Source organism: Diceros bicornis (genome assembly GCF_020826845.1).
Source record: "Diceros bicornis minor isolate mBicDic1 chromosome 27 unlocalized genomic scaffold, mDicBic1.mat.cur SUPER_27_unloc_1, whole genome shotgun sequence".
Taxonomy (NCBI): domain Eukaryota; kingdom Metazoa; phylum Chordata; class Mammalia; order Perissodactyla; family Rhinocerotidae; genus Diceros; species Diceros bicornis.
Genome location: NW_026690889.1, coordinates 20,018 through 47,704, shown reverse-complemented (window position 1 = coordinate 47,704; position 27,687 = coordinate 20,018). Strand labels below are relative to the sequence as shown.

Sequence of the window (27,687 nt, the reverse complement as noted above, 5' to 3'; positions counted from 1 at the left end):
ATGGAAATACTGAATTTTTGTAATATGGTATTTAACATCCTCTCTTGTGCTTTTTAAAACCAATATCCTCAAGAACTATCAGGTCACTTGAATTGGCTTGACACAAGCGTGCATGATCTTTGCTTACAAGAGCGACAGCTTAAGCGTAGTCTCCCTTCACTTCTTGGCAGCGCCCCATCATCTCCATCTGCTGGGGACACCGGGACTCGTGGCTGCTGATGGCATCAGGACCAGCCCTGTACGTGGTCCGTGTGGAGCACCGCGTGTCCGGCCTGCAGCTGCTGTGCCAGCAGGCCATTGCCAGCGCCCTGCGAGAGGACAAAGACGTCAGCAAGCTGACCCCGCCCCCCCGCCTCTGCTCCCACCTCCCCACTGCCTTCATCCCCACCATCAAGGTGAAGCCCTTCCACTCACCTTCTCCTCCTTCCTCACTCGTGCTGGCTGCCTGTTCCCGAAGGCTCGCCAAGAGGAGGGCCGAGACAAGGAACACAGGCGAGAGTCCCAGAGCAGGAGCACAGAAGTCACGTCTGCTCCTCTGCAAGATGAAGGTGTGCGGCTCCGCAAAGTCCCACCTCGGTCTCCCACGCGCGCAGTCTGTCCCTAGCATCACCCTTAGTGTCCACAAGAGAGTCACCTTGTGTGATAGGCATTAGCTTTCTCATGGCAGAGGCAGTATCCCGAGCGTGGCTGCCGTTGTCGTCCTGATGATCAGTCTGCCTTGTTCAGTCCTGACTCCCTGGCAGATGCTGCCGTTATCCCCTCTTGAGAAAGCAGGAAACGCGTTCTTAGAAGTGAGGGACTTGCTCTGTGGCTCGTTAGGGGAACGGTCAGGATGGGACCCTGTCAATCCCGGGGCCTGCTCTCCTCATCACTGTGCGGAGGGGCGACCCTCACCCAGCCCTCGCTGTCAGCGTCCTCTGTGCTGACTGGAGCTTGAGAACTGGTCTGTCGCTATGGTGGTATGTGGACTGGACCTGCCTGTGGCTGTTCCAGTGTGGGTTCCCCGTTCCCTCTGGCCCTCCGCACGTAGGTTGCTTCCTGTGTTCTCTTTTTTGTTTTCTGTCTCTGCTTCTAAGTATCAGATTGACTTCTTGGTTAATTTTTTCCTAAAACATCCGAGTTTTAGAATCTGTTGTGATACTTTCTTCAAGTTGCTTTACACTCTTGGTTCCACACCAGTGATTCTGGACCCTGGCTGCTCGTTAAAATCGCCTGGGGAGTTTTTAGAACATACACGTGCCCAGGCTCACCCCCACAAGATTCCAGTTCCATCGTCTGTGGTGGGATCCGGGCTGAGGTCTCTGAAAGCTGCCAGGAGGTTGTGACGTGCGCCCAGAGTTGGGAGTCATTGTTCCGCACCGCACAGTTAACCCTCCCCGAGCTGCCAGCCAGAGCTCCGCCAGGGTAATCAGTGATGTGCACGCTCTTTTCTCTCCACGTCCTGCCTCCAGCCCCCGATTCCGGACCCCGACAACATGCGCGACTTTGTCAGCTGCCCCTCGGCCGGCAACGAGCGTCTGCACCGCACCGTGAAGCGCACAGAGCGCGGCCCGGAGGTGGGCGGCCCGTGCCACACGCTCTGCCTGGAGCACCTGGGCGGGCTCGTGCGCGTCCTCAAGGGGCGGCGCGTCAGCCAGCTGCGCCGGAGCTCGTCATCACGGACCCGCCGTCAGACAGCAACGCAGGGGGGCGCCTCGCCAGGGACTGCAGGCCCCTCTCGGGGGGTGCGGACTGGTATTCCTGACTGCCCACGCAAAGGTAACGCCTATCTGTGAACGTTTGGCTAGCGCGGAACATCCCTGAAGCTACTCCGTTTCCAAAATCCTGCTGAAGTTACCGATTCCCTAAGTGGACTTTCCGACGGGTTTTTAAGAGCGCTCCTGAGGCTCCGTGTGGCTGGGGCTGTGGGGGGAGGAGACATCGGCTGTCATCAAGGGGAGGCTGGCACGGGCCTTTTGGGAATGGCAGCCTCCTCTTTCAGTTATTTGTCAGGTATCCACTGAGGGCCTTAATGTGCTGTTGAGACCGTCAAAACAGCAGTGAGTTGCCGTCGCTGCCCCCCAGAGCGAGTGACAGGATTAAACGTTTCAGACCTTCAGCCTGCTCCTCAGCCTCCTGCTGGGATCCTGCTTCTGCTCTCGCTAAGCCACCCTTAGCTGCTTTTTAGCTGATGACCGAGGAGACTTTCTTGCTGGTCCGTAAAGATTTCGCATGACAGTCACTCCCTCCTTCTAAAGACTCTCCTATGCCAATCTTCATGACTCCGTTGCCGTATTCAGGGGGCTCACTGCGCACCTCTCTCTGGGACCCTAGAGTGTGAGCCTCCAGGGAAGGGACTTTGCTCTTTTTCTTTGTAGTCACAGTCGAGGCCTGTGGCCTCTGTCAGCAGTACCTGCCGGCTCAAACGTTCCGCCGCCTCCCTGTGAAATCTTGTCGGTCACCTAGAGCAGAGTGAGCAGCTGTCCCCTCTGTGCCCATCGCCCGTCAGTCAGTTGAGCTGCTGGTCTCCCTCGGGGCACACAGTCCCTGAATCCTGAGGGCCCGGAGGGAGGGAACTGAGTCATCTTTGTACCCCCAGTGCCTGGCAAGCACCTGACCGTGGGACGACGTGGGTTGAATTAGATTTGTTTTCATTAGTTCATACTTGTTCTCTCCACTTCCCATCTCCTGTTCCCTCTCCCGCCCGTTAGACTGGCCTCTGCCCCCATTCTGTCCCTGAAGCCGCTGCGCCGTGCAGCATCACCAGTTAGCCGAGTGTCACGTGCAATGGGCTTTTTCAACCTTGGCCTCATTTGCCCACCTCAGTATTTTACAGTCGATCCACTTGCTGTCTGCTTTTCTTTATTGGAATGCTCCGCATCTGTAGCAACATTCTGCTGTCAGTGTTACCGCGTAAGATTGAAAGCAGTGAAACTATACTTTAAAAATTGGATATTAGTCAGTTATTTCGTCTTTTGAGTCATGTGATGACCTAGTACCAAGAACAGGGAGAGCGAGAAGAATTGGAGGCTCGTAGGAAGGCAGGTGGAAAGGAGGGAGAGGGAAGATTCAGAAGGAAGGAAGGCAAAGTGAGAGAAGCCAGAGAGCAGTGCACGTGAACTTAGAAGGAAGTTGCAGTTTCAGGGGAAGAGAGAAGACAGGAGCCATGGCGGTTAGAGATGACTGATGGGGGGACTTGGGAAAGGTCCTGAACCTGAGGGTGCATCGCCGGTTCTCAGCGGGGTCGTTGTCTCTAAGGTTCCTCCCGTGTATGCAGTTTTATAAAACCTATGCTCGGATTCCGTGTTGACGGAAAGTTATGTGAAGAGCTTGCTTCTGTTCCCCCGCTCCTGTGCGTCAATTTCCCACTGAAGAACAGGACAGAAGCAGCGGGGGCTGTGCTATAGGGACAAGGCTGCAGCCTCCTAAGACCTTGCTTGCGTGGACCTGACCTGAGCGTCCCAGCCTGCTTCTCCGTAGTGGTCACATTTGTCAGCTCCTCCCAACACAGGCTGGCCCGGTTGCTAACAGGCCTGTGGGGAAGGAGGTGTTGTGTTTTTATAATGAAAAGGTTGTAAAGCAAAGCAGATAGGCGGGACGTATTGAGTGCCTGCCTTGTGCATGGTCCTCGAGTCTCCTCGAGGTGGTTGTGAAGCAGTGCTGGGGCATCTCTGCTTTCAGGAGTTCATGATCCCTTTTGGGTGAAAGACAACTTAACACTTGAAAAGTTCAATAAAAAAGTCAAGATTTAAATACCTCGAGACAAAAATAGACGATGTGTCACAAGGCAGAACATGACTAATTTCCAACTGAGTGGTAGACGTAACCTGGTTCAGAGAGGAGAGGGTTCCTGACTTTGAGAAGCCAGGACTTGCTCATTGTGAGAAGCTGATGAACTCTCTCAGTCCTCCATGTCATCGTTTCTCAGATGTGGTCCACGGGCCACCTTCCCGCAGATCGCCTGGGAGACTTACTTGAATCCAGGTTCCTAGGCCTGCCCCTTAGATTGGTTCAGCATGTTGGGGGCGACGCCTAGAAATCTGCAACTTAGTGGGAGCTCCAGGGGATTGCTATGCTCTGAAGTTTTTGATCCTCTGTTGTAAATGTCCCCCAAGTAACTTAACAAATGTGTTTCTCAGAATTACCAGTGTGTGTTTGTATAATAGATAGCATGAATCCCAATAATTTTTTTTTTAACAAAAGTTCACAAATTTTCCAAAGGAAATCTTTAGTCAGAGCTTGCTATGGACTGAATTGTGTCCCCCCCAAAATTCACATGTTAAAATGCCAATCCGCAATGTGACTGTATTTGGAGATAGAGCTTTTAAGGAAGGTGGGGTCTCAGTTGGATGGGATTGATGGCCTTATAAGAAAAGCAAGAGGGAGAGCTCTCTCTCGACACGCACGCATACACTGAGGAAAGGCCACGTGAGCACACAGCAAGGTGTGCATCCACAAGCCGAGACCCCAGCCAGGCTGGCACTCTGACCTTGGGGCCTGTCAGCCTCTATTATCACGTGAGCCAACTCCTTATGATCTCTCTCTCTTCTTCTGTATGTGTGTGTATATGTATTTGCCTCCTATTGGTTCTGTTTCTCTGGAGAACCCTGACTAACACAGATTTTAGTACTAAGAAGTGGGGAACTGCTGTAACAAATACCTATAATGTGGAAGCAGCTTTGGAACTGGGTCATGGGTCGAGGCTGGAAGGGTTTTGAGGTACACGTTAGAAATATGGATATTAGGGCCATGTCTGGTGAGGTATCAGACAGAAATGAGGAACATGTTATTGGAAACTGGAGGAAGGCGATCCTTGTTGTAAAGTGGCACAGAACTTGGCTGAACTGTGTTCTAATGTTTTGTGGAAGATAAAACTTGCAAGCAAATGAAATTGGATATTTGAGAGATTTCTAAGTAGTTTTGGAGGATTGGCTTGGTTCCTCCTAACTGCTTATAGTAAAATGAGAGAGGAGAGAGACAGACTGAAGAAGGAATTGTTAAGCAAAAAGGAACCAGAACTTGGAGATTTGGAAAGTTCTCAGCCTGTCCATACGGGCCAAGACGAAGGAAGGCTGTTGACTTCCTGGATTTGACAGGACGAGATGATGGAGCTGGTCGGCTAGGAACATGCACTATTCTTCAAGAGGGAAAAATGACCCCAAAGGCGATTCAAAGGTCATCAGGGCCACTGCCTCAATTTTAGTAGGCCAGACAGCCTCCACTCGGAGCCTTGAGGACAAGATCCCAGCCCCACAGAGCCGTGGGGACCCTCACCTCGAGCTGTGGGGTGACACTGCCACCCCAGTGGGCCTGGAGGGCAGAGTATTGAACCAAAGAGGGTTATTCTCAAGCCTTAAGGTCTAGAAATTCGCCTTACTAGGCTTTGGACTTGCCTGAGGCCCTTCCTTCTCTCCTGTGTCTCCCTTTGGGATGAGAATGTCACCCTGTGCCTGGCCCGCCGCCGTCTTGTGTGTTTTGGAAGCACGTAACTTGTCTGGTTTCACAGGTTCACGGCTGGAAGGGAGTTTTGCCTCAGTGTCAGTCGTAGCTCGGCTCTCACCCATTTCTGATTGAGGTGATATTTAGATGAGACTCTGGATTTTAGACATGAGCGTTAATGCTGGAGTGAGTTAAGACTTTTGGGAGTGTTGGGATGGAATGAATGTATTTTGCGTGGGAGAAGGATATGAATGAGGGGGCAACCAGGGGCGGAATGTATGGACTGAATTGTGTCCACCCCACAAGTTCATATGGTGAAGCTCTAACCCTCATGTGACTGTATTTGGAGACAGGGCTTTTAGGGGGTGATTATGGTTAAATGAAGCTGTAAGGGTGGGATCCTAATCTAGTAGGATTGGTGGCTTTGTAAGAAGAGGAAGAGAGATCTCTCTGCACACACACACACACACACACACGCTGAGGAAAGCCCACGTGAGGACACAGTGAGAGGGTGGCCGTCTGCAGGCCAGGAGGACAGCCCTCAGCAGAATCTGGCATGCTGGCACCCTGATCTTGGACTTCCAGCCTCCCAAACTGTGAGAAATAAATTTCTCTTGTTTAAGCCACCTGGTCTGTGGTATTTGGTTATGGTAGCCCAAGCAGACTAAGACAGAACTTTTATTTAAAAGCTTTGAAACTGTGCTTAAAGATTTTTTTAAAATTCTAAAAAGATACCTGATTTGGGTTGTGTGTTTTGAAAAGGCCTCAACCCAGATGAAATAAGCATATTCTTGCAAACTGACAAAACTGGGATGTGAAGCCCCAAACAGTACAGTTCAGCCTTCTGTTCTCAAAGAGGAATCCCAACTTACGTTTTTCTACAACTTGTATGTTTCTTCCAGAATTTTCATGATAAATTAATGACACAGAATCTCTAGAAATAAGAGGTACAGATGTCCATCACCCCCAGGCTCCCTGGGTCTTACTCTGACGTGCTGCACTGAATTTCTAGTTGTTGATGACAGGGAGCAGAGTGATGAGCCTCCAAATGTGTAACTGTAACACTGAACAAGCAGGACTTGGGGCTTGTCTCAGAAAGCAACTCCCTTCTTCTCACGCCGCCCCCTTTAAGTCCGTTCTATGGGGAAGTCCTTCTGCTCCTGGGCAAGTGGTTCTCAGCCCTGGCTGCTCATGGGAATCACCGGGGAGCCTTAAAAATCGACAGTGCCCACGTCCACCCCCAAGATCCTGCTGCAGTTAGTCTGGGGTGCAGCCAGGCGGCAGGGAGAGACCTCGTTTTTCTTTCAGGAAGTATTTATCGAGTCTCTGCGTTGTTCTGGTCTCTAGAGTTACAGCAGGAGGCGAGACAGGCAACTCTCCTTCCACTAGTTGGGGAGACAGACAATAGAATAAAAGTGGTTATGAATGCTTATGCCCCCCTAAATTCGTATGTTGTAATCCTGATGCCCACTGTGATGGAATTAGGAGGTGGGGCCTTTGGAGGTGATTAGGTTATGAGGACGGAGCCTTTATAATCATGAGATTATTGCCTTATAAAAGTGGCTCCAGAAAGTAGCCCCTTCTGCCATGTGAGGACACAGCAAGAAGTCAGCCGTCTGCAACCCCAAAGAGGGCTGTGACCAGAACCCCACCACGCGGGCACCCTGATCCCGGAATTCTAGCCTCCCAACTGTGAGATGTAAATTTCTATTGTTTATAAGCCATCCAGTCTGTGGTATTTTGGTATAGCAGCCCACACAGACTAAGACGTGAGTAAAGGAAAAAAGCAAAGGGTATGACATCCAGCAATTACAAAACCCCGGCATCAGCAAGTCGATGTTGCCGTGGACAATGTTGAGGTGTTGAGTGGACAATACATTACTGAATTTCCTCAGGTCGGTGAACTGGCTCTGTGCTCGTGAACACAGGGGAAGCGTTCTGTGGGCTTACATGCATTTTGGAATCGTGGCCAAACTTCCTTTGATCTAGGGCTCCTAAGTTAAATAATGTAAAGCACTGCTTGGGGCGTGTGAATTAAGCCTTTTTGTTTGCTGGAACTCAGATGCACACCACTCCAACTTGCTGGATTCACGAGTCGTGCCTTCTGATTCAGGAAGTAGCTGAAGAAGAGGCTGATGTAGTAACACCGATCGGGCATCAGCTAGTCTCCTTCCAAGTAGCACGCCAAGTTGTTCTGCTCTGCCTCCAGGGCCCTCAGAGAGGCCCTGTTCACAGATGTCACCTCCACACAGATGTCGCCTCCACGTGTTCAGAAACAGAGATTAGTTTGGATTACAAACTCATTCTTTCAAATGTAAACAGCCCTTCTGAATGGTAAAATCGCTCATAGTCTATAAATTATTTCATTGTGATTGAATGATGCAGCTTTTTTATTGCCTGGCAAGGCTCTTGGAGCCTTGAGGGAATGAGGCTTTTGTCAGCAAAACAAAGTGATTTTGAAGAATGAGGTACTTCCAGTGAGGGCAGACCTGGGGTGGGGCAGAGCAGGGTTTGGGTGGTGAAGGGATGTGAGGGGGTGTGAGGCCGTGTGAGGAAGGCAGCAAAGGAGAAGGGGTTTTGAGGAGGATGTTAAACATGGACTTCACCTACTCTGCAGTTTTGTGATGGCCCCGTTGCTGTATCTGTCGTCTTCTGCCTTGGGGCCTCTAATCTTCTACATAATGGCCAATTGACAAGGTTGTTTTGAGTGGCTTCCACGCAGGCACCCTCAGGAGTACCCAAAGCTCCCACTGAAAGTCCTGCCACACAGGTCTTCTTCCAGCCGTTGCTCGAAGCAGGCAGGCACCTCTAGCAGGTGGGATAGCCACCCCCTACCCCCCCACAAGCATCTTTGTGGCGGTTCCAGGAGACGGTTCTGACACGCCAGACATTAACTTCTCGGGGTCCCTGAAATGGACCCGACTCTGCCAGGTCTTGAGTCCAGAGCAGGCCCAGAACCAACAAGGGCCTTCCCCGGTCCCAGGGCAGAAGCAGGTTCTGGGGGAGTCAGTGAGTCAGCAAGCCCCTTGCCCGGCCTGGGTTCCCAGGCTGCCCGTGTGAACCCAGATGGAGCCTGGTGTGTGGTGAGGCACAATAGCGCGCCGTTTTGTTGCCAGGTTTGGCACAGTAAGCAGTGCCAGACTGTTGTACATTCCAGAGGCATTAAAATTCCACGCCCATTTGCTAACCGTAGAAGTAATGGGCTACTTTTGCTTAGAAAATATAATGGCATAAAAATGTAAAAGGAAGACAATGCTCTGCTCCTTTCTGTTTCAACCTGTAGACTTCAAACGGCGGCCTATAGAGTCAGGCTGTCCTTAGTTCCTAGTAATGATCGTCGTGAGGTTCTAACTGATGTCACTTCCTTAAAATCTACTGCTTGGTATCTTACCAGATGAAATCTATGGAAACAGCTTGATTTCTACCATGATCGACAGCTGCAGCTGCTCAGACTCCAGTGACATCGAACTGAGTGACGACTGGGCTGCCAAGAAATCTCCCGAGCTAGCAAATCACCCAAACTCCCAAGGTAATCTTGGTCTGTAGGGGCGTCCTCCCTTTTTGAGCCTCTGGAGGTGTGTCTGTGTTGTGTCTGCAGCAGAATCCCATTAACCCACACCAGAGGAGCATAGCAAGAGGCAGTCCAAGTCTGTCGTCTGGAAGATCTGCCTGTGATAATTATAGCTTTCCTTTACTCTTCCCTTCAGGACAGCAAAAGATCCCCAGGAAGAAGTTTGCTGAACCCTCAGAACTTCTAGGGGTCAGCACTGGTGGTGGGTGGCAGGAGCGGCCGTAGCTTTCTGGCTTACTTGTTTTTATTTCTGGTCTGAGAACAGTAAGACAGAGGTTTTACAGTGTATGTAGTGTGTTGAAAGGAATGCCGAATTAAATGCCTTTGATGCTGTAATTGGAAAAAATAGTATTCTAAAAAAAATGTTTGGGGGGGCCGGCCCAGTGGCATAGCAGTTAAGTTCATGTGCTCTGCTTTGGCAGCCCGGGGTTCACAGGTTCGGATCCCGGGCACAGACCAATGTGCTGCTTGTCAAGCCATGCTGTGGTGGCGTCCCATATAAAGTAGAGGAAGATGGGCACAGATGTTAGCCCAGGGTATCTTCCTCAGCAAAAAAATAAAGAAGAGGATTGGCATCAGATGTTAGCTCAGGGCTGATCTTCTTCACACACACAAAAAATTTCTATCCTAAGGGTTTGTCCTAAAGAGTGGCAATAAGCTAAAAGCAGATGGAAGGGCCTGCAGTGTCATAGATAAAAAACTCTGCCTTGCTCGTCCTGACCCTGCCACCGAGGGCTCTGTAACCTCAGAATGTAACGTTGATCCATGACCTGGAGACCAGTTTCCTTGTCTATGAAGTTAAAGGGTGGAGCAGATTTTCACTAAGATCCTTCTAGCTCTAAAATTCTTGATGCTGTGTGAAATGAAGGTCTAATGTACGTGCAGATACGTACCTGCCCAGATTGTAAACACATAATACATTGTGCAGTTGGTAAACCAGTGTATTCACCACCCAGTTGAAGATAAAGAATATTTCCATCATCCTGGAAAGTTCCCTTGTACTTTTTCCCATTCGACACCCACTCCCTAGAGTAATCACTGTTCTAACTTCTGTCAGCATAGATGAGTTTTGCTTCCTCTTGAGCTTCATATAAATGGTGTCAAACCACATGTCCTATTTTCTTATTTGGCTTTTTTTAATCAACATAATGACTGTGAGACTCATTCATGTTGTTGCGTGTATCAGCAGTTTTTCTTTTTTGCTCTGTGGAATTCCATTGTAATGAATATACTACAATTTGTTTATTCCGTTTACCAGTTGAATGTTTGGTAGTTTCCAGTTTGGGGCTATCATGAATAAAACCATTGTAGACATTCTTCTACAAGACTTTCTATGGACGTATGCACTCGTTTATCTCAGGTATATGCTTAGGAGTGCGTTGTAGGGCCACGGGGTAGACGTATGTTCAACTTTATTGGAAACTGCCAAACAGTATTCCAAGGTGCCTGTTGTACCATTTTAAATTCCCACCAGCAGTATATGAGAGTTCTAGCTGCTTCCATCCTCACCTACAGAGTATTGTCATTTTTTGAAAATAATTTTATCCATTCTGGTAGGTGTATAGTGGTATCTCATGGTAGTTTAATCCTAATATCTTCAATGATTGATGATGCTAAGCAGCTTTTTATGTTTATTGGCCATTTGGATATCTTCTTTTGTGAAGTGTCTGTTCAAGTCTTTTGCACCTTTTTTTGTGTATGAGGAAGACCAGCCCTGAGCTAACATCCGATGCCAATCTTCCTCTTTTTGCTAAGGAAGATTGGCCCTGGGCTAACATCCATGCCCATCTTCCTCTACTTCATATGGGACACCGCCACAGCATGGCTTGATAAGCAATGTGTCGGTCCACACCTGGGATCCAAACCTTTGAACCCCGGGCCACCAAAGCGGAGCACGTGAACTTAACCACTACACCACTGGACCAGCCCCTTGCCCATTTTTTATTGAGTTGTTTTTCTCTTATTTAGAGTTGTAGGAGTTTTCATGTATTCTGGCTATGAGTCCTTTAGCAGATATATGGATTGCTGTATAGTCTAATGTGAATTTCTTCTTTTATGATTAGCACTTTTCGTGTGCTGTTTAGGAAATGCTTTTGTCCTGTTTTGTCTACCCTAAGATCATGAGACATTCTTCTGTTCTCTTCTACAAGCTTTATAGTTTTAGCCTTCACACTTAAATCTCGGATTAATTTTACACCTCAGATTAATTTTTGTGTATAGTCTGAGTTAGGGGTAAACATTCATTTTTTTCCCATATAAATATCCAGATATCCAGCAATCTGTTCGATTTATTTTTTTCATCTTTATTCTAGGCTTGTTAAAATTGCAAATAAAATTATGAACTTTTCTACACTTCTACAGTGTTTTGGCTTTTCCCATTGGTTAAGGAGAAGAGGACATTTAATACATAAGCAACCAAATCTTTCACCTGTAAATGTCCCTGGAAAGCTCCCGGATGTTGCGGTCTCTGGAGCTGGTCCTCTTTCCTTCCGTCTTTCTCAGTGTTGAGTGCCCCTACGCAGCAGCCAGGCCAGTTGTCCTCGCTCAGAGCTTTAACCAGCTCGGTCCCCCTGTCCTCCCACACTTTGGGAGCCCTAGGTGTCTTATCAAGCTCTCAAGCAGTATCTGTGAGGCTTAATGCTTTTCTTTCAGGGAATGTCATCAACCTTACCATATTCACTTTTATAACGCTCTCTTTGGGGTAGACTGCCATTAAACACGTGTGTCCCCATGTTATAAACAAATGAACTGAGGGCCAGACATATAACATAGGATCAAAAGGCAACAGAAAAACTTAGATCCACTGATTTGATGTCAATATTGCAGGGGGGAGATGCTAGGTAAGTCTGTTGAAATCCCAGCACTGTGTTAGGAACTATAAAGCCATTGTGGACTTAGGTGAGAAACGCCTCTTCCACCCGCCACTTTCCTCAGGACGAATTTTGCAGACCCCTGGCAGAAGACATGTGGACGATTCCAAACTTATTATTAGTCAGTAGAAAGTTTTCAGTAGAAAGTTAATTCTCTGAGGTTCTTTACAAATGAATCACTCAATTGAACCTCACTATATTGTTGAATATATATTATTCGATATGCAGTTCTGTCCTTCTTTCCTCGTGTTCATAAGGCAGAAGCAGGCGGGCGGGGCCTGGGTAAATTAAGGGACCTTGCCCCTGGGAGTGGCACATCCACGGTGACTGGTGGACAGTGAAGGGAGTGCCAGGAGTGCAGGCGCCGTCCCCACCGGGGCGCCTGACCCTCGGGGCCTTGCCTCCGCAGGATCAACATTGAGTCTTGGAAGTCCCCCAAGCTGTCCTGGGCGGTGCAGGAGATCTCCAGGTCTCCACGGTTGCCGATGCGCAAGCCCTCCATTGGCTTCCCCAGCCTGACGCAAAGAGAGTTTCCCTTTGAAGACATCACTCAGGTAGTGTCGGCTTTCGGGTGGTCCCCTGATCCAATGCTCCTCTCCCCTCCTCAGTGTGTGCTTGATGGCCGCTGAACCCTCGGTCCCCTCTCTCCGTGCCTGTCACCGCAGTTGCAGACACGGGCGTAGAGAACTAGAGCCTGTCTGCCCTCCTCCATGCTCCGTCACCTCCACATCCCGAGGGGCCTTCTTCCCACCTCGGGCATCCCCCTGTTGCCACAGGAATCTCCTCACAGGTAGCTCTGGTTGAGACACAGCCACACTTCTCACCTCTGCTCCCTCAAGCCGCTTCTGACCCTTCAGTGACTCCAGTGTCGACAGGAGCCAATCCCTGGTGACAGCCCCACTGCCTGGCCTGGCCTGTCTTTCCCTCCTGTCCTCCTCGACGCCCCCTCCTCTCCAGGTGCCAGAGCCACACTGTTGACTCACCTCTTCCCGCCTTTGTGCCTTTGCCCTGCCTGGGTAACCCGCTCCATCTCCTCACCCTCCTTTCTGCGCACGTGCTTCCAGATAGAACTTCCCCTCTGTCGTGAAGGCTTCCTCCCCTGGCTCAGCCACAGTAATCCCAGAGCATCTTGTTTGTAACTCCCTCAGGACATTTCTCAGTCACTTCCTTGTATATAAATAATTACAGGCCTTCTCTCCTCCATTAGGTTCTAAGCTCTTTGAGGAGCTGTATTTTATTCATCTTTATTATTGCCCTTGCACACACACACACACACACACACACACACACTCATGCATGGTTTCGGCATAGTGATAACTTCTTAAATTTTTAAAAATTTGATTGAATAAGAAACAGATAATTGGGTAGTTTTGGGATATACTGGTATCAGTGCAGCTGATGTTTCCAGGAGAAATATCAAGGATGAAAATGGGTTCAGAGCCAGGTGCTCTCTCTGGTTCAGTGACTGGGAGGAAGGAGAGGTAAAGAAAAAAGTGCCCAAATCACTTTTGTGCCTTTTTAACCTACACACATGTGGACACACCGGGACACACCCGCCCCCACTCCCAACCTGAGAATGACACCTCGCTGAGCCACCACTTGCAAATGGGCGCCTGACATGCTGTAGGCAGCTTCTGGTCTTAAAAACAGTGGAATGACAGAAAGCGAATATTTCTGGCAGTGCCCACGTGTGGCTTTTTAAGCAAAAAGTGTTAACATCCTTACTTCTTGAGTGATCAATAGAAAATATGGAAATAGATTGTGATTTTTCTCCTTTTTTTTCCCACAGCACAACTATCTTGCTCAGGTCACGTCTAATATCTGGGGAACCAAATTTAAGATTATGGGCTTGGCTGCTTTCCTGCCAACCAACCTCGGTGCAGGTAAAAACTGCATCCTGTTCTCTGCCCACTGTCCCGGTTGGAACTCAGGCTGAATAAGCAATTTCAACCTTTGGTGGCCTAATGTAGAAAATGAGCTCTTATGACACCAAAAGATGAGCATGTATTTTACTTCCAAAGTTTGACTCTAGCCACTCTGATTTCACAAAAATTAGAATTATCACTCAAATTGTTTTTTTGCCAGTGGTGTTTTCGTTTTTTAATACAAGCCCTGACTTACAAAAATGACAAAATAGCCGAAATCTCTATCAAAGCTCTTATAGGCTTCTGGTTACTTTGATTTCTGGCCTTTTACTGTGGACAGATTTTGGTACCAGTGTCTTTAGGTTCTTGAGTCAGAAGAAACTCCTGAAGAAAGTCAAGAAGAAAGTGTTCAAGACCTTAAGAAGAAGTTGGCTGACTGTACAGCCTTAGTGGTAAATATTTTTTGATTTCATTTCTAAGTACCAGATAAATATTCCCTCCATGAGAAGTTTGAGTCAAGAAGAAAGTGTTCAAGACCTTAAGAAGAAGTTGGCTGACTGTACAGTTCTTAGTGGTAAATCTTTTTGGATTTCATTTCTAAGTACCAGATAAATATCCTCTCCATGAGAAGTTTGAGACATCGAGGAAAATGGAACCCAGGGAGAACCAGGCTGGGCAGAACCCAGAATTTGTCTTCTCTTCTGTATCTGCTTGAATGACTGACGTGTCGTATTTACTAGGGGACCGTGAAGGAGTGAAATGACAGAAGGTCCTTTTCAAAGCAGCTTCATCCTAATGGCCACATCCCTGTGTGGGCTAAGGGCCTGTGTTGTCCCCCACCTTGCTACGTTGCCTGATCATCTAACACGCACACGTCTCTCTAGAAGGCCAGCTTAGCCAGTGGGGTTCACCGATGGCTGGTGGCCCCATCTTGAATGTGGTCTGTGTAACCTACCAAAAATAGTTTTTGAAAAATTCTGGATCTGCCCATTAGAGTTGTTTCAGACACAGTTAGATCCTTTAAAACAAATAATTCTTGCAAAGCAGATGTTAAAAAGACCTGTTGCTGTGTATGCATCTTCAGAGACATTAAATGGTGCTGCATTTGGATTTTTCATTTTGAGGTTTCTCAGCTCAAAGGAAAAAAAGAATAAAAGTAAAACATAAAACTGACTTAGGAAATAACAATAGACAATCCATTCACGTAACGGAAAGAAATCTCTTATGTTTTCAACAGCCGGGAAACCCTCTCATGACCACAAAAGCCTGCCCTTCAGTAATTCAACAGCACCCTCATGATATGTATGGTGATTCTAATAACCACTGTGTGAGAGGCATGGTTACCCCACACCTGTAATCTGAGAATTTAGCCATCTGCCTACAGCAAATGTTGAAAAAAGGAATGGACGTGCGCATTTGCTCAATGGGTCTTCTCATTCTGCCCTTAGTTCTTGGATGTTGAGTAGATCCATAAAGAAGTCAAGGAGGACCTTAAGATGGGAGGGCCTGTATTAGGAATCTCAGTGCCCAAGACAAAAGCTTGGTGTGTGACTGCGGTGAAATCATTGTCCTAATCGTTGACCTTTTTAAAAAGAGCGTTTTCATTTGTCAAGCTAAAAGAATTTTCCACGTGATTCTACTAGAGAGAAGAAATTAACTCTGGGATTCTAGAGGGTTTGTTACATATGGCACCCTATTAAATAATCTTTGACACTCTGTTAGATTCAAAAAGTGAGTGCTGTTGGATATTTTATATTGAATAATTGGATAATTACATTGAATAATTTGTTTCCTTCAATTAGAATGATCAGGCTCATGAAATTTTTGTGTTTTTAATCTTTTGCATTTCTTAATTTTAAAAATGTGGAATAAATTCAAAATTCAAAAGATTTAAAAGAATATACAGTAAAAATCTTTCTTATCCTCACCCCCAACCACCTAGTTTTTTTCCCTGGAGGCAACTGATATTATTTTTTAAATCCCTCCTGAGATTTTTAATTTTACATCCTTTTGTCAATCTGAACGACAAAGAATAGCACTTTAATGCATTAATTCTTAAGCTATATGGAACCATCCAGAATTTTTGAGAGAAAATTCAAACTCTCTTTTGTGGGCAAGAGAGAGGAAAACATGAATAAGACCTGTAACGACCCCTGGCGTGGAAAAGGCGTCTCAGCCCACTCAAGCCCAAGGAGCAGCCTTACGACGGTGCTTCAGAGCAGAAGGCCTGGAGCTGTGGGAATGCTGGCCACTCAGCCACCAGGCTGTGAGGTGACAGCCTCGCAGGTAGAACTTGGCTCATCTTAATAAAAAATAAGAATAGGAATAATTAAAGAACCTCTACATATCTCACAGCAAAGAGTATTAAACATAAGAGAAAGTTGACGGGACAGTTTCATCCTGATTTTAACCTATTGTGAAACTTAAATTCAGATTCATTATTTTTTAACTTGTTTTGTCTTCTCTAAATATTTTAGTTTCAGTCTAGGCCTTCTCTTAAATGTCCCTGTTAATGAAATTAAATCTTAGCATTTAAAGAAACTGTGTGGAAGTTCTCCGTGATTCTCTATCCTGAGCATGAAACTGGAAGTCAGGAAGCCCAGAATCCAGTCCCGAATACAGCCCGAGTGTCATTGCTGCTCACCGCGTAGCTGCCCTCCAGTAGCTGCTTGACTGCCCCCTGCGCTTGGCTCTCTGGTTATCACAACTGTTTCCACCAAGTTCTCCTGGTGATTGCAAATGGGATTTTTAAAAAATACATTTGTCATAACCCAGCTCATTCTAAAAAAGAATTTGTCTAAGATAGCCAGACTAAGATAGTCTGGGCTAGACTGAGAATCTGTTGTTCCCGAATCCAGTCCGTGGCCGGGGTGGCCAGTCGTGCACCAGGGGAGGTGGAGAGCTGCTCTCAGAGTCTCCGGCTTTGCCCACACAGGTCACCCCACGTCTCTTCCCGTGACTGTTGATGCCTTGGCTCTCCTCTGGCTTGTCTCTATTAACCGTGCTTTCCTCCTCCCACCAGTAATCTATAAAACCAGCCTCCTGCATCTCCAGCCGCGGCAGATGACCATCTATCTCCCAGAGGTCCAGAAGATTTCCATGGAGTATGTTAATTTACCTGTCTTCAACCCGAATGTTTTCAGTGAAGATGAGGATGATTTACCAGGTGTGTTCACACATCAACTGGTTTGTCACGAGCCCTCTGTTAGTGGGTCGTGACGGGGACAGAGTGGTAAGTAGTCAAGAATGCCAACATGTCAGTCCGTGCCTGCTGCCTCGGTTTGGAAAAGGTACAACTTCCTCAGTAAGGTTGGTGGGTGTGGTGGCGTGTCACTGGAGAAAGGTCACCTACTGTCACTGGTTTGGGGAGGAGGGGAGCTACCAGAGCAAGGACGATGAGGTGGCCGTGATGGCTCATGATCCTAGAGCACTTCTACCATCTCACTTTATCCTCTCGGTAGTCCTCTTAGTCATATGCCCAGATAGGGAAGTTAACAGGATTCATCAGGACTCAGTCAAGTCAGGACTGAAACCCAGTCTCACTGACCCCAGGCTAGCCCTCATCCTCTCAATCCCTGCTCAGAGAATGGCATCTCCCTGTGGTGCCACAGAGCCCAGTTTCTCAAACCTGCCCCACCTCCGGGGCGGAACGTCTCTCTCCTAATGTGCAGAGCGTGTCTCAGTGCATAGAGGCCAGGTCTGAGTTCAAGGTCAAAGCTGGTATAAGTTTTTAAAATCTCAACTTACAAACGTTCAGATCCATAGCATCTTAATTTAAGTCTTTTCTACTGGGGGGGATCCTATTTTGATTATTAGAATGATTTCTAAGTAGTCCACCAATTATTTATATGTAACTATTCTCAAAAAAGTCCACCTGCAATTTTATAAATATAGAGGCTCCTCTACTTAGAACCAAGCAAGGTTCTGAAAGCCTCTAGCTTCTGAGCCAGAGGAACCGTACACGGCCACTGTATCTTGTCATTCTCAAACGAGGGGCTCTGGACCTCACCGTGGGATGGGGAGGGACACGCGTCCCAACTCGGGCTCTGAACTTGGGGGCGTTGTTGATCTTCCTTCAGCCAGATTTCTGCGTGTAAAATTATTCTACTGTACTTTCTGACAGTAGCCGTCTTTGGTTCTCTGATAGGTATACTTTCTCCTCATGGGTGGAGCAGATGTTCTGGACTAATGGGCGAGGTTTTGCAACCCCATAAACCTGCAGTTTGGTGAAACCTCACACATGAGCTTTATAGCAGCTCTCCTGCTATTTCAGAACCTTGGATTTAGAAGTGGCTTTCACACTTTCCCCTTAGCGCCATCCGTTCCCCCGGAATGTGGCTAATCTAGCTCTCTCGTGCTCAGCTGTTGCTGCTGTTGTCGTCACTGTTTGTGCTTCCCAGAGAAAGGAGGAATGATTTGTCTCAGGGCTTACACATACTGCTGGTGACGCAACAGAGAGACTCTCCTTTGGCGGGGAAGATGCCTGCCCTCAGTACTCCATACAGAGGAGAGAGCATCTGGAAGAGGGATCTGAACAGGAATCATAGAGAACTTGAGACAGGACCTAGATTCTTGCAGCTAGGGGACAGTCACATTTCAGTGGAGGACCCCAGGGAAGGGGGATGAGTCTGTCACAGGCACGAAGGGTGGGCTTAGCTTTTGATGGACTACTGGCTTCCCTCTGTAGTTCTGGTGAAAGGTCAGCCAGCCTGTGCAATTTCCTGTTAATGCCTGTTTTCTGCGCACGTGCTCATAGTCACGTGGCACTTAGGCCCAGATGAGCAGACCTCCAGTGCTCTGTGGGCTCTTTAGAAAGGGCAGTACTGAACAGTGGTGCTGAGGCCCTGCGTGTGGTCTGCAGATGATTGCTCAAACGCACACTCCATTAAACTCCTCCTGTGTGCAAATAGGGTGGATTTACAGGGTTTTAATCAGTGTGGCTCTAACTTATATACTGTTTGAAATGCTAAAAAGCAGTTAAGTTAGGAAATGATCCTTCCCCTCATATGCAGATCTGCCAAAGGATTCTTATCATTGGTTTCTCTACTGCATTTGACATGGTTCTATTTACAGAAAATTAATTTACGTACAAATTTCAGATACACATCTGCCCCACGACACTTCCCACACTAACCAATCCAAAACCCTGGATAAGCCTACTCAGAAGCCTAGGCATTGAGTCCTCAGTGGAGTTTCATACTGTACCACTGCCCTCCTCTCGCATAAGAATGGGCCGTTTTATGACCATCATGAGTAAAAAGTGTCCTTAAACATTTATTTGCCATGGTACCATTCAGACACGTGGCACCACACTCAGAAGGTTCAGAAGTATTCATTGAAATGCTCTGACAATGCCCTTAGCTCCAGAGCCCACCGATTGCCAGTGTCCTTCCAGAAATATGGAAAAGCTTGTGTAACTTGAAGGAAGGGTCCAGCTTTCCCCACGCAAAGGCATCTGTGTGTAGGAATTACAGTTTATACGTAAAAGGCCTAGATGAGTTGCTTATTCTGACCCAGTTTCATGGCACTGTTTTGTAAGCAGTTGGTTTTTCTAATCGTCCAGTGACGGGAGCATCTGGCGTGCCTGAGAACAACCCACCGTGTACCGTGAACATCCCCATCGCGCCCATCCACAGGTCAGCTCAAGCTACGGCCCCCACGCAGAGCACAGGACTGGTGCAGTCCCTGCTGGCCAATCAGAACGTGCAGCTGGACGTCCTGACCAACCAGACCACGGCCGTGGGGGCAGCTGAGCACGCAAGTGACAGTGCCAACCCATACGCAATCTCCGACCACTACTCCAACCCCGGACAGGTGATCTTCGGAGGCGTGGAGATGCGCCGCATCATTCCGAAGCCCCCTCAGCTGTCCCTGCCGCCGCCAGCACAGGGGGCCATCCAGCTGTCGGTGGTGGACCACGGAGACCAAGACCCCGAGCACCTGCAGAAGCCAGCCAAGGCCCTGCGGCCGGTGCCGCAGCTGGCCGCCGAGGGGGACGCCGTGGTGTTCAGTGTCCTCCAGGAGGTCCAGGTGGCGACGATGAGCCCCCCACCGCCCTACCCAGGAACCATCCCCGCCGCCCCCACCACGGCAGCGCCGCCGCCCCCGCTGCCGCCCCCACAGCCCCCGGTGGACGTGTGATTGAAGAAGGGCGACTTCTCGCTGTACCCCACGGCGGCGCACCATCAGCCGCCCCTGGGCTACGAGAGGATCACCACCTTCCACAGCAGCGGCAGCGTGGAGGAGGTGTGCCGGCCCGGACGCGGATGCTCTGCGCCCGGAACACCTACACCCTCCCCGGCCCAGGCAGCTCGGCCACCCTGAGGCTCACGGCCACCGAGAAGAAGGTCCCCCAGCCCTGCACCAGCGCGACCCTGCACCGCCTGACGGGGCCGCGCTACTCCATTCCACCGGGGACCCCGCCCCCGTATCCCGCCCTCGCCAGGACGCGGGGCCCGGCCCGGCCGCGGCGCAGAGGCCGGACAGCAGCCTCATCCACGCCACGCTGCGCAGGAACAACCGCGAGGCGGCGCTGCGGGCGGCGCAGCTGGCCGAGCCCCCGCGCGCCCCGCCGCAGCCGCCGGCCAAGCCCAAGGGCGCGGCGCCTTTCCCCGCGCGGCCGCCGCCCGCCCTCTACACCTGCAGCCAGTGCAGCGGGGGCGCCGCCGGGCGCGCCGAGCAGGGCGCGGGGGCGGGGGCGCATGCGGCCAGCACGTCCCCGCTGTCCCCGCAGTCCTCCTACAGCCTCCTGAGCCCGCCCGACGGCGCCCGCGAGCGCGCCCACTATGTCAACTCGGCCTTCCCTGAGGACGAGGCGCTGGGCCAGCACTGTCCGTCGAGAAGCCCCTGCGGCACCCCGCGCTGCCCGAGGCTGCGGTGGCCGGGAAGCGGCCGCCCCCTTACCAGTGGGACCCCGTGCTGGGGGAGGACATCTGGGTTCCCCAGGACAGGACAGCACAGACTGCAGTGCCCAACCCCCTGAAACTGTCCCCTCTGATGGCAGGTCAGAGCCAGCACCTGGACGTGTCCCGAGTGCCCTTCGTCTCCCCCAAGTCGCCCGCCAGCCCGACTGCCACTTTCCAGACGGGCTATCTGATGGGAGTGCCCTACCCAGGAAGCTATAACACCCCCCCTTTGCCGGGAGTGCAGGCTCCCTGCTCCCCGAAAGACACCCTGTCCCAGACACAGTTTGCACAACAGGAGCCCGCCCTGATCCTGCAGCCCGCCTACCCGCCCCCCCTCTCCTACTGCCCCCTGCCCCCCATGTATCCAGGAAGCTCACGTGCTCGAGTTTACAGCCGCCACCTATCGCCTTGCACCCCTGGAGTTCCTACAGCGCGTGCCCGCCCGTGCACAACCCCCAGGGCACGCTCCCCCCAAGGCACACTTGGTGGTGGAGAAGCCCCTCGTGTCCCCACCGCCCGCCGACCTCCAGAGCCACCTGGGCACAGAGGTGATGGTAGAGACCGCTGACAACTTCCAGGAAGTCCTCTCCCTGATGGAAAGTCCAGTCCCCCAGCGGCCGGAGACATTCGGGAAGAAGAGCCGGAAGCGCCTGGACAGCCGAGCTGAGGAGGGAAACGTTCAGGCCACCACAGAGGGCGAGATGAAGAAGGACGCTCGGACTCTGAGCGACTTGAATTCCCTGATCTCCAGCCCCCGCCTGGGGAGGGAGAAGAAGAAAGAGAAGAGTCAGAAAGACCAGCTGAAGTGGAAGAAGTTGAACAAGAGGAACGGGTTCCAGGACAGCTGGGAGAGCCAGCCTGGGCTGGGCGTCAGCGGGGACGAGCTGGTGACCCGGAGCCAGGGCGGCCAGACGGGCTGGAAGGGCAAGCGCAGCCTGCGCGTGGCCGGCGAGCCGGAGGAGGCCAAGGGCCGCAGGGCCAGCGAGCGGGAGGACGGCCGGCCGCGCAGCCAGGGCTTCGTGCACGTCATGGCCAACAAGCAGCGGCTGTGGACGAGGCCACGCAGGGGCGCCAGCTGGACTTCGGGGGGCGGGTGACCCAGGAGTCGGCCAAGAACTTCCAGATGGAGCTGGAGGGGCGGCAGGTGAGAGCCTGGCCCGGGGCCACGGCGCGGCTGTCTCATCCTGATGGGCCTCTGGGGACCTTTAAGGGGGGGGGGCAGGATATCAGTGCCTTGGCCTTGGGGGGGCGTTTCTCAAAAGGCCGCATGGGAAATGTGGAAAACAGCTGGTGTCTCTCGGGGCCAAGTGGAGTTGTGATTTTCGGTGTACCCCTTGCTGTCTTGTCTTTATTTCTCATCAGAGTAACACATGCACTGATTTTTTAAAGTCAAATGCTTCTACAAGACCCGAGAGGACCCCTAACAGGCCCCTGCGCGCTCCCAAACCTCAGCCTCCCCCAGAGGGCGTGCTTCCACCTCTGTTGGCTTTTTTCTGGTATTTGCCACCATATTTGTAAAGAGCAGGGTGTCTAGTATTTGGTGATTTTTCAGTTTTCAGCATCGTGTATTGACTTCTTCCTGAGGAACGTGAGGGTTTGTTTTCTTCACCCCCACTCTCTGACTACACACACGTGAACTTTCCCTGCCCCCTTCCCAGTTGAATCAGTAGTCACTGGTCACCTCCTTATGCCAGTAAGTACCGTTCAGAGCTGAGCCATGTGATATGGTTTCATCACATTTCTTTTTTTATTGGATAGTGGTTTTTGTCCCCCAGACATAATAATTACCCAGTTTTCGTTTGCTTGCTTATTTGCTAATTTCTCTGTGTATTTATTATTAAGTCATTCGCTGATTCCCTGGCAGAATGCAAATCCCCTCTTGGTGCAAACACATTGGGTAATTTGTCGGTTCTTCCTGCTCCAACCTGGAATGGTTGCCCCAGCCCTGCTGTGTAGCTACTGTTCTGGAACTACCCTCCTCCACCATCCTGGAATTCCCTTCACTTCTCCTATTTAAATCTCATTTTCATTAATTCACTCAACAAATGTTGACTGAGCAGCTGCTGTGTGCCTGGCAATCCTCTGAGCCAGGAGTGTGGCCCACAGGCCAGTCCGGCTGCTGCTGTTTTTTATAAATAAAGTTTTATTGGGACACAGCCACGCCCGTCCACTTAAGTATAGTTTATGGCTGCTTTCGCCCTACAGCAACAGAGTTAAGCAGTTGTGACAAAGACCGTATGACCTACAAAGGCTAAAATATTATTGGCCCTTTACAGAGAGTTTGCCAGCCCTTACTCTAAGTGCTGAAATTAGATCGATGAGGAAAACAGAAAATCCCTATCCTGATGGAGTTTACAAAAATGGAAGAAAGACAATAAATAAGTGTACATAACATGTTGTATAATAATACAGTGTCACGTGGTCCCCATGAGTACTGAAATGACAAGGGCAAGCAGGCTCGGGAAAGAGGCGGTGGCGTTCTGTCCCTCTCTGAGTAGTGACATTGACAGTTGCAGTTGATATTTCTCATCAGCCCCTTTTAGCCTGTAGATTGTTCTTCCTACTTGTTCTTCTTTTTTCCGTTTCCTGGATGAGGAAGCCCCTTCATTTGACCTGTGGAGCTTTCCATGCCCTGAAGTCTGCTCATTGTCTCCCCACTGCGTTGTTTAACATGTTCCTCCGCTCCTTTATTTCCACCAAACTCGTAGTTAGATCGAGAAGCGTGATCAGAGTCACTTTTGTTGGCATCTCGCAGGCCGTGCTATCTGCTTCCAGCAGGTGCTGCCCAGACCCGGCTGCCCTGTGTCCCGCCTTGTTTGTGCTTTAATGTCTTTGCTTCCCTCCCTCGCCCCCCAGGTGATGCAGTTGGGAAGGATCGACGGCAATGCGTACATCCTGGACTTCCAGTACCCCTTCTCCGCTGTGCAGGCCTTCGCCGTCGCCCTGGCCACCGTGACTCAGCGCCTGAAATGAAGAGACTGCTGTGCGGAGGAGGAGAGGGAGAGGAGCCTTTCCAGAGGGGCCTGATGGAGATGCTCGAGGAGCCCGCCCGGGCCCCAGGGGCTGGGGACCAGAAGACAGGAGCAGAACTGGAAACGTCTGTCAGGCCCGGGAAAGGCACTGACCTTCAGTTGCTGTCGTTTGTTTGGGCTTTTATTCTCCTTTATTGTCTTTCTTTCTTCTTTCTTTTTAAACAAAAACAAAACACAGGAGAGTGGTATTTGGAAGCAAAGGGTGCAAGGCACCTGGTGTTCTTTCAGGAAACGTGGTTGCTGTGGGAATGTCCTCCTGGTGTGCCTGTGTGAGCTGCGGGCCGAGGGGCCCTTCAGCAGAAACATGGACTGCCTTCTGGCCTGCTATTCTTTTAGACTAAGGAGTATGCGTGCTTTTCATTCTCCACAATGTCTAGCTTTTATTACTCCTCCAACATCACCACCAGTGTAAAAACAAAAAACTTTTTTAAAAGACACAACCAAAAATCCTGAAGGTACAGCTTCTCTTGGGGGAACAACATTTAGTTCACACATATTCTGTTACTCCCCCAGAGGTGACTTGATTAATGAAGGGTGTTTTGGCAAATGCACTGTGTTTGACTAATAAAAGTAGGCTTTGTATGGGGGTGCTATTACCCGGTATAAATAGGCCTCGCTCATGAGGATGTAGGGGAAGGGACGGCAGGTGAGGAGGGAACTCCTGCACATGTACGCACGGGCGGTTCACGCAGCGTGACTTGAAATCGTACAAGGGCTGCGCTCCTCTTCGGAGGATGTTTACGTTGAAGACTCCACTAGTTTCATAATATGTCACAATTCCGTAGGCTCACTGACTCAGTATGATTGACTTCGGGAGAAGGTAGGAGACAGAAGTGGAGAGATCCTGGCGTGTGGTGGGGTAGCGATTTTCTCAGCTACCGCGGTGGCTAGTCTCTGGATGCCCACCAGCTGAGAAGCAGCCTTTATTCCCCCACCCCTTTTATTGTTTAATCTGGAAAATGCAGCAGTGGACATTTTCTCTCCCGTGAGATGACACTGTTCTACCCTTTCTGAGAAGGCTGACGATACCAATTGAAAGCCCTCCTTTCCTCTTCTTGGTCGCATTGAAATGCAATTGACTAGAAATGGTTTCCACTAGATTAGAAATGTCACAAAAAAATTTTAAGCATTTGCCAGGGTATTAAGGGAGAGAGTTACAGTCAGCTCTTTGACAAAAGTCTCACAATCTTCTCTAGGGAAAAAAAAAGTTGTTTAGTAACCGTACAGACTGTTTACTGAGGAAATAAACCACTGGGAGAACGTGGTTAAATTATGGGACTTTAGGTAGTTGGTTGACTACTCTTTGTTAATTGCGCCAAAAAAAAGTCCACTGAGATGATCTTCTGCCACCTCCCCCTCCTCAGGGGACGCCTTGGGCGGCATTCAGCTCTGAGAACAAGCCCCAGTTCCTCTTTTTCAGTTATTCACATCTGTAATGTTGTTTAGGTAGGGCAGGAGCACAAGAACTGTCTACTAGCTTAGGGTTCTAAATTTGGATTTTGTTTGGAAACAGACAAGTGGAAGATACTGCAGAAAAGTATTTTCAAAATAATTTTTTTTTTAATTCCCTGTTTGGGTTTAAAAGACACTGGCCCGTTCCTTTCCCAGAGCAAGATGGTATCCGCTCACCCTTCTCTCCAGACTGCCAAGAAACAGATGAGGTTTTAAATACGGTGAAGACCATCTTCCAGCTAATACCAGAGTTTCCCATTTTATATTTTAAAATATTGAACCTGATTCTTTGGTGGGTAAATTCTGCCAGAAAGAATTTAGCAGTGTATTCAGAATTATATAATTATTTTATGAGTTTCTGTAGCTTGTTACGATGTTTCATTGCTTATTATTAGTTGTGCAATAATGGTTATAGCCTATTTCTAAAATAATTCAAATGCAATTCCCCTGTTTTATTGTCCAAAAGATAATTATTTATCTTGCTTTAATAGTGTTCTTAGGAATTATTTTGTTACTATGTACTGGTGAGTTATGCCCATTTTATTATTTATTTAGAAAAATAGTATGTTTGTAATGACGTATTTGGTAGCAGTATATTTTGCTGCAAGAAATAAAGAGGATATGGTAGAAGTTTTTTTGCTGGACAATTTATAACTTTTTCTAATTGGGAAAAAATCCTATTAATCCTTTAAAAGTAACTCTTTTTATGCATTTTGTGGTATTGATCATATACAAAGGAGAAGACTTCTTTGAGATAACATAGCCTAAAATAATATTTCCCCTTCTCTTGGAAGTTTTATTTTTAATTAAAAATAAAAGGTGATATGAAATGAGAGGAGACTTATTAGGAAGAGAGTAGCAGAGGAAGGAATTATTAGTAATAAGTTTCCGTTTTTAAAGTTCTGCCTGGTCTTTAAGATGTAAAGACCACGAAAGGGTACATTTTAGAACTTTTCTTCATCAGAGCAAATATAGGGGGAAATCCTTGGAATAAAAACTACAAATACATGTTTGAAGAGCAAGTGAGTATGTGTAGCAAATAATTAACTAAACTTACTAAATTCTTAGATCGCTCCCCAAAAGGCCTTTTCCCCCCGGTAGAGACAGAGACCTCGGGCTGGGATGTTTTGCGTACATGCGCGTCCGCCTGTGGATGAGCAACTGCCCAGCTCCCCTTGCTCCTGCCAAAGGAGCAGAGACTCTCGAAGGCCACGGCAGACGGCCCAGGTGTCTGCAGCAGCTGCTGTGTGGTGTCTTTTAAGTTCATGGTGATGCTTTTCCTTGTTTTAAAAATTGTTTTCATTCCGTCAGTCCCAATTTATTAAATACTACTAAAGTCAGTACTTTAAACAGCAGAATTGTACATCCTTCATGTTTGTTAATAGCAGTTTATGACTATTAAGATACCTCATTGGATCCCTAAATTTAAAAACATTAGCCCAGTCAATAGTCAACTACATAAAGAATCCATGCCTTTTTCAGGGAAGCAATAAATTAACAAACATAAAAACCAATTTTAAATTGGTTTTAACTCTAACCTCATCAAACCAAAGGCACAGATGTGTGTACAGTGTACCCATTGGATGTATATCCCAAGAAAAATTGGCACCAAGGAGCAGGAAAATGTCAAAGCTCTCATGGCAGCATAAGTCAGGATTTTGTAGGTTAGTGTTTTTCATCCATGGCCACTGCTCCCTTGTCGAGTGTCCCACAAGGACACGCAGGAACGTGCACGTTCCTCTTGTTAGCATAGCAGAACGTCAGGAGACCCCAGGGTCTCTGTGCCGAAAGTTGGAGGGTGACCGTGGGCCTCCATTTGTCTATCTGTAAAATGAAAGGACGACCAGGACCGTGTTCTGAACTGCCCTCCACTCTAACAGCCCAAAGGCGCAAAACATGGCGCCTCATCCTTCCGCTGTACAAACTCGGAAGCTGTGTTCCCAAACATTGCCTTTTTGTAGAGATTTCTCCTGTATTAGTGAGCTATCTACTGAGTGTAAACCAGTGCATTTAAAATACTGTCTCGAGCAGGCTCACCTCTAGAAACAAATGCATTTGGAATTGCGATTGTTTTCAAAAATTACACAGAAACACCAATTCGAGCTGAGACAGAGGAGCCTCCCCATGAGTGTGCCCTGCTTGGTGGACGCCCTTGAGAACAGCCCTAAAAGAAGTCATCGCTTGCCCCAAAGACCAGAGAGTGGGTTGAAAAAAGAGCAAAGGAGTGTATGCCCCGGCTGGCTTGAATTCGAGTGTCCTCTGCAGTGTTGCGCTATCTTCAGGTTCAAAGGTCTCTTGAAAAGGAGCCCATTGTGTCCCTGTGTGGGCCGTCCATCACTTGGCCAAGTCAATGGTTGTGAACCAAGTTAGTTGAGACAAAATGTGTCAAAAATGTTGTTTAAGATCCTGGGATTTTGTAATAGCACACAACTCAAAACTCTTCACCATTCTTTTATTTCCTTCTCCCCAGCTGATAAAACTCTGAAGGGTTGTGGCTTATTTTGTTTTCGTTTCTTTGGCTTCGTGCAATTTTCTTGTAACTTTACTTGTACCTATATTTTCTGTTTACAATTT

General features: G+C 48.8%; 1 pseudogene; it reads left to right on the top strand.

Moving 5' to 3' along the window:
* LOC131401965 (tubby-related protein 4-like) lies at positions 1 to 23,602 on the top strand (annotated as a pseudogene).
* The last annotated feature ends 4,085 nt before the right edge of the window (positions 23,603 to 27,687 follow it).